The following is a 12268-nucleotide window of genomic DNA, read 5'->3' on the forward strand; positions in this document are numbered from 1 at the left end:
GTTTATTGGGAAAGCCTCATAGGAGCAATTCAGCAATGGAGCAAGCCTCCAGAAAAATTTGGGAACATCACTTTTTCAGACATTTTCAAGAGGAGGCCGGATGAGGCACCTGGTAGAGTGTTTTTAGATCCAGGATATCCAGAACTTCAAGCGATGCCCTTTCAGAAAGGGACTGGGGAGCGTACCAGGCTAGAGAAGCACCAGCTAGAAGCGGGGAGAGAGTGCCCTAAAGTTTTCAGTGGTGACATTCAGAGAGATCATTGAAATAGAAATAGCTAAGCAGAGCTCCTGGTGGATAGGGAGCTCCGTGACAGCAGTCAGAATAAAGGAGGGTGTTTTTCGAGTTAATAACATTGGGGCTGAATATGGAGCATGTGCTGAGCCTAGATGGACTAGATGACCCTGGTGGTCCCTTTGCTTACCTTGAGGGCAGGTGTGAGGGCTGTGGAATGGGAACTGCTACAGCAAGAGCATGCCCTCCATTTACATGCTTATGTCTGACAGAATTATTTTGGTGATTTTCCTTTCTGTCTGGAGAAAGGAAACTAGGAGTGGAGGCAACTGGAGGAGGGTGTAATCTGTAGTGACCCTGGTTCTGTCTGAAGTTCGGAGGTAAGGCAGCCAGACATAAAATTAGGCAGGTCTTTTTATTTGTGGGTTTGGTGGGGTAACCTGTGGGCACCCTTGAGGAGTGGGTGTCTTGTTACAGTTCTGCTTCTTGAGCAGGCTTAGGTGTCTCCTCTCTTTCCCTGCACCTCTTGACTGTTTCTCAGAGTGGAGAAGAGGCCTCCTGCCAGACGCTAATAGGAATGCTTGGCACTTGCAAGCTCACTTTCTTTGGAGGACATCCAGGGCTTCAAGCTGCAGAATCAGAAAAGATGTCGGTGCAGGAGTACTGCTTGCTACGCTGAGATGTGCGGTGGTTTTACAGCTCCTTTTGCCACAGCAATAATGTGACAAATACAGGACAGGCTTCTTCTCTTCTGTAGAGGCCTGAAATTTCCATCTTGAAACAGGGAGTCATTATTAGACATGAGTGCCAATAGAGAGATGGCAAACCGTGGTTCAGTGGTAAAGCACTGTCCCAAGTTCAACAGTTTTGAGTTCTAGCAGAGGGCTTGCTTTCTGTATTTTCACTTGTGGATAAGTCTATTAAGTTGGTGCTGGAAACACCTGCAGATGCAGGTCACCTCTCAGTCAATCCTTATGCTTAACCATAACCGTATCTGTGTTTTTAAAGTTAGTGGTGTAACATCCGGGTTTTAACTTCTTTTGACTTCTTAATTGGAAGCATAAAGAGTTCCAGCTGCGGACTGTGCTGATGGGTCAGGCAGCAGGAAGCAATTTTGGATATTGCAGCATTCCCCTTTCCAGGCAGTGCGATGGGAATTCTGGAGGCATTCTAGACTAATGTGCTTTACTCAGTTGCCTCTGTGAACCTTTCTCAGTAGAATAAATCTCCTAAAGGCCTTGCTGTTCAGGTGGTGGTCCATGTCTTTTAGGTGGCCAGTTAAAGAGAAGGGGAGGAAGGAAATTTGAGATCCCTCATGGTTGTCTAAGGGAGTTAAGACTTATGCATGTACTCCCTGACCATAAATACACATTACTTGAGGATGTGCTGACAAGGAACAGATTAAGACCTTGATTCTAGGATGAAGAGATTTTCCTGTGTAGATTAGATGCAAAATTCACTGCTGATATCAAGATGGCAGTGCCATCCTAAGCAGAGTGGCACTGCTTAAGCTCACTGACTTCAATAAACTTAGGGTATAACTCTGCTTAAGATGACACTGTTAGCCCAGCAGCTGCTGATCTCTCCATCTCCTCTGTTTGGCATCAAGGCGCTCTACTGTGGCGCTGCTGTGCCAAAGTGATGGGCAATCTCATAGGATTAGTGCTGTTCTGTATTGATTTTAAAGATGCAAAATGATTTACACTCTTCAGCTGTCGAGAACGAAAACTTAAATATTTACAACACAAACATGAAATTTACGTATTTGCATTTGGCATTAAATCTCTGGAATGTGTTAGTATCTGCAGAACTGTTGGTGTATATGGCATATTGTGGGGAGGGGGAGTTTTCTTTCTTAGTCTCACATGGTAACCCCATTGCAAGTCAGATTCTGCTGTTTTGCCTTCTTGCCACCAGGGATGCAAATAACAGCGTCTGTAAGATTGTGGCTGAGCGAGAAATGGAAATGGCTGCTGCAGGAATTGCAAAGGACTGTATTTCTAACTTAGCTAGGCACTGTAATCTTGGGTAGCCCAAAACACAAGTGCATTTACCCTTTCACAAATGTTAATGCATTTCAAGCTGCAAGAAGAAAATGGGGGGGGGGACTTGTTTTCTAAACACAGCTGAATGCAGCTGATTTGTAGCAAGGAATTTTTTTTCTTGTTTAATATTAAGGGGGGATGTTAGAGCATTGGCCAAATGACATATAAAAGAAACAAACATTGAATCAGTAGGAATAAAAAATCCATTAATGAAAATATAGTCACAAATTCAGGGTCAAAATGTGCATCATGACAACACTGCATAGGGCTCAAATAGCCCCAAATGACTGATTCCTAAAATAGTTACTTGTATTTTAATGTAAATTTAGCTCCAACCTGGTTTAACAGAACACCTCAAAAACATCACTCTAATATATAACCAGTCTGAAAAACAAGGGATATATTAATTGCCGAATTCCTTTAGACACTCAGTAGTTCTAACCAAGTGGGCCTCAGTACTGGCTTGTATCAAACCAGCTTGTTGGTGCAAAAGGAATTTGACTACCCTCCTCCCCCAAAATTTGTGACGGGGAGTCATGGGACCTGACTTGAAACAGCCATGTGGGGCAGGAGGGGTTGTCATAAGGAGGGCAGTTAAGTGGATGGAGTTAGGTTTAAAAAAATGTGGCTCCAACCTGATGTCTTTCCATCTTCGAACAAGTAGCTTGTGAGTGCCGCCTCCATCCCTCCTGTTCCTTCGCGTTTCATTGGGGCCTCTGCCAGTACTCCTGTTCCTGCAGAGTTGGGCCACTGCGTGGACAGGCTGCTGTGCCACCCCTGCTGCAGGGCTTTCTTCAGTGGACCCCCCCCCCTCAAAAGAGCCCATCTGGGTAAAGCGGGCCTTCACCGAGAGTGGCTTCGATGCAGTAAACTGGCTTGATTTCTGACGCAGTGCATCTTGTTAATTTATACGACCAGAAATGTCCACGGTGGACATGAAACCAATTCTTCATTTTAAAAAAAGGAAGTTGCGTAAACAAAAGAAAGAACATTGGTTCTTGTAGGTTATCCGGGCTGTGTAACCGTGGTCTTGGTATTTTCTTTCCTGACGTTTCGCCAGCAGCTGTGGCAGGCACAGTGTTACTCCTCTGAAGATGCCTGCCGCAGCTGCTGGCGAAACGTCAGGAAAGAAAATACCAAAACCACAGTTACACAGCCCGGATAACCTACAAGAACCAATGAACTCTGACCGTGAAAGCCTTCGACAAAAGAATGCTTAATTTGGAAGTGCAGCCCAGCAAGGACGCAAAAACAAAAGGAGGATGTTGCGAAATGCTTCTGCTTGTCTAAAGTGCCAATGCGCCACCGTTAATAAATGGCATCCGGCTAAACATCCAAGAGTTTCCTCCTGTTTCTTGCCTGTCTGATCTCTCTGCTAAGTGTAATAGTTCAGAATTCAAAGGCAAAGCACAAGAAAAAGCAAGCCCAAAATCAGGCTAATGTGACACAAAATTGCTATTTAGAAAAATATATTGAGAGGTGGAACTTCGCAGGAAACAACTGCAGTTGAAAAGAGAAGGCAAGTCAGTTCGGCATTAACGCTGTACAAAGCGCAAAAGGTGTCACAACAAGACGCAAAGCGCTCAATTCACACAAGTCCATACATATAAATTATTACAATCAAGCCACGGAATAGAGACACTGTGCGATGGGCTTCTGTTAAAATTCCCATTTTGTGAAGAATTTTTTTCAAGCTTCTAGTCCAAAGGATTCGTTCATGAAGTAAAGGAGTGTACCTTCCTAGTATGCATGGACGGCTGGATAATACACAGTGGGTAGCCGTGTTAGTCTGTCTGCAGTAGTAGAAAAGGGCAAGAGTCCAGTAGCACCTTTAAGACTAACAAAAATATTTTCTGGTAGGGTATGAGCTTTCGTGAGCCACAGCTCACTTCTGATACAGCTAGAATGTGAATCCATCTGTCTTTAAGTAGAGGAGAGTGAATTCAGACAAGCATTAGTATGTAAATGTTAACAGTATGTAAATGTGAATAGCAGGCGTGATGGGACTAGGTGTGGTATGCAGAAGAGTCTGTGATGTCCAGGGGAGAGATGGGTGTGGAGAAATCAGCATTGGTCATGAGCCATGAATGCAAGGTCTTTATTCAGCCCAGGTAAATGCATTGTCATTAGTTTGAATATCAACTGTAATTCAGCAGTTTCTCTTTCCAATCTCCCTTTGATTGATACAAAGGAATTTCAAAGGGAGATTGGAAAGAGAAACTGCTGAATTACAGTTGATATTCAAACTAAAGACAATGCATTTACCTGGGCTGAATAAAGACCTTGCATTCATGGCTCATGACCAATGCTGATTTCTCCACACCCATCTCTCCCCTGGACATCACAGACTCTTCTGCATACCACACCTAGTCCCATCACGCCTGCTATTCACATTTACATACTGTTAACATTTACATACTAATGCTTGTCTGAATTCACTCTCCTCTACTTAAAGACAGATGGATTCACATTCTAGCTGTATCTGAAGAAGTGAGCTGTGGCTCACGAAAGCTCATACCCTACCAGAAAATATTTTTGTTAGTCTTTAAGGTGCTACTGGACTCTTGCCCTTTTCTACCATTTCATGAAGATTTTTTTTTCCAAGCTTCTAGTCCAAAGGATTCGTTCATGAAGTAAAGGAGTGTACCTTCCTGGTAGGCGTGGACGGCAGGATAATAGTCCAGCAGCCCATCGGGGAACGAGCGGAGCGGGGAACCGCCCGGTCGTCAAAGGCGTCCATCTTGCCTTGGGGAGGGGAGGGGAGGAGCTCCTACAGATCGCAAAACGATGGAAGTGCTCGGCATCCCTCTCTTCCCTGAGGGTCTACGGCGGGGGAGGCTCAACATAGAGGCCTTCTCCCCCCCTCTTGCCAGGGGGAGATGAATTTTCCGGGGGGGGGGCGGCCGCCGCCACAACCCACCCCCATGAAGCCTGGGCGCGTCTTGCTCTCCGCCTCAGGGGGCGAGGAGGAGCAACCGTCGCCCCTGCGCGGCCCCCTCGGAAGCCCCGGCGCGGCCTACTCCAGCCGCGGCCTACTCCGCCTCAGGGGGCGAGTAGGAGCAAACGTCGCCCCTGCGCGGCCCCCTCGGAAGCCCCGGCGCGGCCTACTCCAGCCGCGGCCTACTCCGCCTCAGGGGGCGAGTAGGAGCAAACGTCGCCCCTGCGCGGCCCCCTCGGAAGCCCCGGCGCGGCCTACTCCAGCCGCGGCCTACTCCGCCTCAGGGGGCGAGTAGGAGCAACCGTCGCCCCTGCGCGGCCCCCTCGGAAGCCCCGGCGCGGCCTACTCCAGCCGCGGCCTACTCCGCCTCAGGGGGCGAGTAGGAGCAAACGTCGCCCCTGCGCGGCCCCCTCGGAAGCCCCGGCGCGGCCTACTCCAGCCGCGGCCCGAGGGCCGCGGCTGGAGTAGGCCGCGCCGGGGCTTCCGAGGGGGCCGCGCAGGGAGTGGGGGGAGGGGCGGCGACGGTTGCTCCTCTTTTGCCGCCGCCGCCATGAGGAGGAGCTCGGCCGGGTCCCGCCCGCTGTAGCCGCCGGGGGCGAGGATGGGGCGGCGCCGCCTTCTCCTGCTCTGGGCCCTGCTCGGCCTCCTCCGCCCGGCAGCTCCGGAGGCCCAGAGTGAGTCGGCCGGCCGGCCAGCCCCCCACCCCTACCCCGCAGACAGCCCGGCCCGCCGCCTCGCCTTCCCGGGGGGGGGGTGTTGGGCTCGTCGGCCTCCCGCCGGGGCCTGGAGACCTCCCGGAATTGCAGGGGTGCCGCTTGCCAGGCCCCTTTTCGGCCTCGGCGGGCTTTTAGGGCGGAGCCTGGGGAGGGGAGGGGCTTGTATGCCGTAGAGTCCAATGGCCCAAGCGGCCATTTTTGTCCAGGTAAACTGAGCTCCTAGAAGCTAAGACGACTAAACTGAGGCTGTCGTATTTTGGGCCCGTCACGAGCCGACAAGAGTCACTGGAAAAGACAGCCGTGCTAGGAAAAGTGGGGGGGGGGCAGGAACAGAGGAAGACCCCGCAAGAGATGGATGGACTCCATAAAGGAAGCCACAGCCTTAAGACACTGTCCTTCAGTGTTACTCCTCTGAAGATGCCTGCCACAGCTGCGGGCGAAACCTCAGGAAAGAAAATACCACCCCAGATAACCTACAAAAACCACAGCCTTCAATTTGCAGGATCTGAGCAAGGCTGTCAAAGATAGGACATTTGGAGGACTTTCATTCATAGGGTCGCCATGAGTCGGAAGCGACTTGACGGCACTTAACACACACACACACACACACACACTGAGCTCAATCGGCTGGAGATCAGCTGTAATAGCGGGAGATCTCCAGCTAGGACCAGCAGGTTGGCAACCCTAGCCCCTCTCCAGAGTAGGGTTGCCAACCTCCAGGTAATATGGAAAAACTCACTGTACTGATAATGAAAGTTACTACAAAAAGACACCAGTACTACTCAACAAGTACAATTCTGTTTCATACAAAGTGCAAACATGAAACGTATCAAAACACAACAAATTACAACTATAACAACAATATATACAAAGTGAATCAATAAGCAGTAAACTGCAAACTGTATAATACAAGCATAATAGCTGTTCATTGTTTGAACGATGACTTTTGAAATATTAGCAGCCCAATCTTTTTGTGGGAGCTTAAAACAATTAAAAATTAAAAATTGCAAATACTTATTTTTAAAATACTAAAAATCTACATATTCTAAGAACCATTTTCCTACTTGGTTAAGACATGGATTATTAACAAGATTGTAAACCTCCCAATACATGAGTTCCTTTGAACTGAGGCTGATGAGGCTTTGGTGAAAGCGCTACAGAATATCTGGAATAGCGTTTCCTCTTTGCTGTCCCTTTTGGGCCTTTTTGCTACCTACCTTGGAGCAACTGTTCACTTTTGGATAAGAAAATCCTGCACTTCTTCCTTTGTACATTGGACTGACGTTCAGTTCTTTGGAGACAGCTATTATGCTTGTATTATACAGTTTGCAGTTTACTGCTTATTGATTCACTTTGTATATATTGTTATAGTTGTAATTTGTTGTGTTTTGATACGTTTCATGTTTGCACTTCGTATGAAATAGAATTGTACTTGTTGAGTAGTACTGGTGTCTTTTTGTAGTAACCTCCAGGTAATAGCAGAAGATTTCCTGCTATTACAACCGATCTCCAGCCGACTGAGCTCAGTTTTCCTGGAGAAATTGGCCGCTTTGGCGGACTCTATGGCACTGAAATCCCTCCCCAAATCCCGTCCTCCTCAGGCTCCACCCCCCAAATCTCCTGCCGGTGGCAAATAGGGACCTGGCAACCCCTACTCCAGAGCCCCTCTCCTCTAGCGCTCAGTTCCTAGGGTTGCCAGCTGTGGGGTTGAGAAATTCCGGGAGATGTGGAGGTGTAGGCTGGGGAAGGGGGCCTCAGTGGGGTAGGGGGTGCCGGCTCCAGGTCGGGAAATTCCTGGAGATTTGGGGAGGGGTGCAGTTTGGGGAGGGGTGCAGTTTGGGGAGGGGAGGGCCCTCAGCCATTGGGCCCACTTTCCAAAGAGGCCGTTTCCTCCAGGGGAGCTGGGCTCTGTCGCCTGCAGATCAGTTGTGATTCCAGGAGATCTCCATGCCCCACCTGGAGTCTGACAACCCCATCAGTTCCCCCCGGGGGACATGGCTGCCTTGGAGGGTGGATTCTGTGGTGTTGTGCCCTGCCCTCCCCCAGCTGCACCCCCCCCCCAAAATCCCCAGGAATTCCCCAGTCTGGGGTTGGCGAGCCCATGCAGCCCAGATGAATCAGTAGGGTTGCCAGCTCTAGGTTGGGAAATACCTGGAGATTTTGGGGGTGGAGCCTGAGGAGGGTGAGGTTTGGAGAGGGGAGGGGCTTCAAGGCTATAGAGGCTAATAGCCGAAGAGGCCATTTTCTCCAGGTGAACTGATCTCTATCGGCTGGAGATCAATTGTAATAGAGGGACATCTCCAGCCACCACCTGGAGGTTGGCAACCCTATGGATCAGACCAGTGTGGTCCATCTAGGCCAGCGCCCTGCTTCACAAGCAGCCAGAACAGACAGCCGAGCACAGAGCCTGAGGCCCTGGTGGGGTTTTGCCTCCTAGCCATTCAGCGGTTAAAGGAGGTTCCTTTAACTTGCCATAGTCACTGATGGGCCTCTCCTCCTCCATCTATAACCCTCCAGGCTAGTGGCCCCCTTAGGGTTGCCAACCTCCAGGTAGTAGCTGCAGATCTCCTGCTATTACAACTGATCTCACATGAACACATGAAGCTGCCTTCTACTGAATGAGACCCTTGGTCCATCAGAGTCAGTATTGTCTACTCAGACCAGCAGCAGCTCTCCAGGGTCTCAGGCAGAGGTCTTTCACATCACCTACTTAGAATCATAGAGTTGGAAGGGACCACCAGGGTCATCAAGTCACTACTTGCCTAGTCCCTTTAACTGGAAATGCTGGGGATTGAACCTGGTACCTTCTGCATGCCAAGCAGAGGCTCTACCACTGAGCCACAGCCCCTCCCAACCAATAGAGATCAATTCACCTGGAGAAAATGGCTGCTTTGGCAATTGGACTCTATGGCATTGAAGTCCCTCCAAACCCCACCCTCCTCAGGCTCTGCCCCAAAAACCTCCTGCTGGTGGCGAAGAGGGATCTGTCAACCCTAGGCCCCCTGGTAGCGGATTCCACAATTTAATTATTAATTGAGTACAGAAGGACTTCCGTTTGTCTATCCTGAATCTATTGCAAACATCAGCACCAGCGGTGTTGTGTGCCCTTTGGGCTGGTTCCAGGTGAAAGGGGTGTGGACTCAAAGGTGAGTCTGCCTGGGCCCATTAACTTCCCTGGGCATAGGCTCAGCATCTCAATAACGTTTGGCTGCCAACCGTGCAAAACCCCTGCCTGTGCATAGTGACTGAACCAATGCCGCACCTGTCTGAGCCAAGCAACTCTGTGGTGCTCATGAGGAACATGTATTTCTGCACATGGCAGCCCACTGTATGGCCTCACTGGCACCATGTTTAAATCAGTGGGGGTCCCTCTCAGCTTCCTCCATCAGTATATATATATACATAGAAAATACGACCAGGCTTGCCCGTGTGGCAGAATGAGGTGACAGAATGGACCGCACCACTTCCAGTGACAGGTGGACCCTTCATGTAAAAAACTGCGCAGATAGAAAGGGTGCACAGTAGAGAGAAAAGTACTGCCCCTCTCTTTATTTGCTGTACTGGTTTTCTGTTTGCAGAGAGGATTTTCTTGTTTTAAACAGGGGAGCGTATCAATGACTTATCTTCAGCCAGCAGTCTGAATTGGTGCTGTCTGTTCTACCCACTTTGTCACCTCGTTCGCTTGCATGTGTGAACCAGGCCTTAATGTGCAACTGTTCACCTCTCCCTGCCTTATTGTATTGAATACATTTATTCGTTACTGTCGATTAAAGGGGGAACAAACCACTCCTTGAGCACAGCTCTTCCAGCAGGGTCACTAACCTGGGTTTATCTTCATCCTGGATTTCAAAAACAAGCTGCTGGTAATTTTATATTTGGTTATTCAGATTGAACAGTGTGCCTGAAGTGGTTTTTACCTTTCAGGTCACAGGTGGTCTGGCTATTTCTTGTGTCTGATTAATTGTGATCATGTTTCTGACCAATTTACATAATTTAATTATTTGAAAACAGGTTACAAATTCCTAGAGCACCCCGTTATCCTACACAGCAGTTACAGTGAAACAGATACATGTTTTTGAAATGGAATGTAGCGGTTGAAGTTTGTTCAGACGAACCCTGTTTGTAATGCCCACCAATCCATGGCAGAGTTTATTCCTGAGCCCATTTATTTCTCCATCTGGATAACAGAAATGAAGGACATGCGGACTGGATGGGGGGATACACTACTGGGTAGCAGTGTGTGTGAACCAGATCTTGGGGTACAGGTGGACCGTAAGTTAAATATGAGCAACCAGTGTGACAGCGACAAAAAAAGCTAATGCAATCTTGGGGTGCATCAACAGAGGCATAACATACAAATCGCAAGATGTCATACTTCCGCTGTATACTGCATTGGTCAGGCTGCACCTGGAGTATTGTGTGCAGTTCTGGAGGCCTCACTTCAAAACGTATGTGGACAGAATGGAGCGGGTGGTGAGGAGAATGACGAGGATGATCAGGGGCCTGGAGACCAAGCCCTATGAGGAAAGGCTGAGGGAGGTGAGAATGCTTAGTCTGGAGAAGAGGAGGTTGAGGGGGGACATGATTGCTCTCTTGAAGTATTTGAAGGGCTGTCACTTAGAGGAGGGCAGGGAGCTGTTCCTGTTGGCAGCAGAGGATAGGACTCGCAATAATGGGTTTAAATTGCAGGCAGAAAGGTACCGGCTGGATATTAGGAAAATATTTTTTACAGTAAGCAGGACGTTTTTACCTGATTTTGAACTTTGAAAGTATAAAAGAACAAAGGTGCAGATGAAGCCTCTTGGGCAGTGTTGGACCCCAACCTTATAGAACTGAATCTGTAGAATGTGATTCTTAAAGTGTGTGGTGGCAGTCCGGCACCAGGCATTTCTGGATGGACGTAGTTTTTCTGATTTTGATTGGAGTTTTCAACCTGGATTTGGCACAGGAATTGCTTTAGTCACTCTAATCAACAGCCTGTACTGAGAGGGAGGGAGAGAGAGAGAGCAAGCAAGCTCTGACCTGTTCATCCTTCTGAATCTATCAGGAGCTTTCAGTATCTCCAGTCATGGTATCCTTCTGAAACATATGTTACCGTGGTTCTGCTCCTTGATGGAGGCAAAGATTTGAGAAGGTTGTCCCAGGTGACTTTAGCCCCCAGTGACCTGCACTGCAGGGTTCTATTTTGCCCTCTGGGCGTCTTAATAACTGCATGAAGCCAGTGGCTTAGGCAGCCAGGGGAGTTGGGCTCAGGTGCCATCTGACACCTCGGCCTCCAGCATACTGGCGACATTCAGTTCTTTCTCCCTTGCACCTGAGTCAGTTGGGGCCTGTGGATGAACAGGTGCCTGGAAGCAGAGGCAGACTGGATGAGACTGGACAAACAGATGTGTAGTGTATCCGGACAAGATGCAGACTTTTGTCTACTCGTATTTGGATGCCCATCTGGCTTCCCTTTCCAGGGAAGAAATGGTGCGGTTAAGGTGATCCATGCTTTTCTGATTTATTGTAATGTGCTGTATGTCGAGGCTGCCTTTGAAGACCTCTTCAGAAACTTCAGTGGATCTCCAGCACTGCAGCCAGCAATGATGAGGCATATTACAGCAGCCATGTGATCCCTGTGCTAAAGGATTCACATCAGCTTCCAATTTCTGGACCTAATTCAAAGTGGCTGAAGCTCTACAAGGCCTGAGTCTAGGTTCAGATCCCCACTGTGCCATGGAAGCTGACTGGCTGGGGGGGCCTTGGGCATACTCTCAGCCTAAACTACCTCACAAGGTTGTTGTGGAGGAGAGGAGAACAACATAAGCTGCTTTGGGTTCCCATTGGGCAGGAAGGAGGGGTGTAAATGAAGTAAATAAATATCTTGGGGACTGTCTCTTTCTATAGAAGCCTCTCTCCATTCAGGTATGCCAGATATCTCTGGCATCCCCCACCTTCAGAAGGGCCGTCTGATAACAAGGGACAGGGCCTCCTCAGTGGTGGAGCCTCATTTGTGGAATTGTCTCTCTCTTCCTCTCACTCAGTGGGGTTTGGCTGCTCCCTTTTCTGTTTGCTTCCAGATGAAGGGTTTTCTGTTCCATCTTGTTTTGGTTGAGTTGCTGTTTGTAGTTTTACCTTGATTTTAATATAACTTTAGCTGGCTACCTTTCATGGATTTGCTGAAGAAATCCTTTGTTTTTTGCTATTTAGAATTTAGCAGCATCTGCTGCTCTACATGTTGAACTCTGCTTTGGTCTGTTGTGATTTTTTAAGGTTAATAATTACTGTGTAGTTTTGATAAATTGTATACTTTATGTAGTTTTGTAAGCTGTTTTGAACTGTATGGAATAGCAAG

The sequence above is a fragment of the Euleptes europaea genome, chromosome 20, assembly GCF_029931775.1.
Source record: "Euleptes europaea isolate rEulEur1 chromosome 20, rEulEur1.hap1, whole genome shotgun sequence".
Classification (NCBI taxonomy): domain Eukaryota; kingdom Metazoa; phylum Chordata; class Lepidosauria; order Squamata; family Sphaerodactylidae; genus Euleptes; species Euleptes europaea.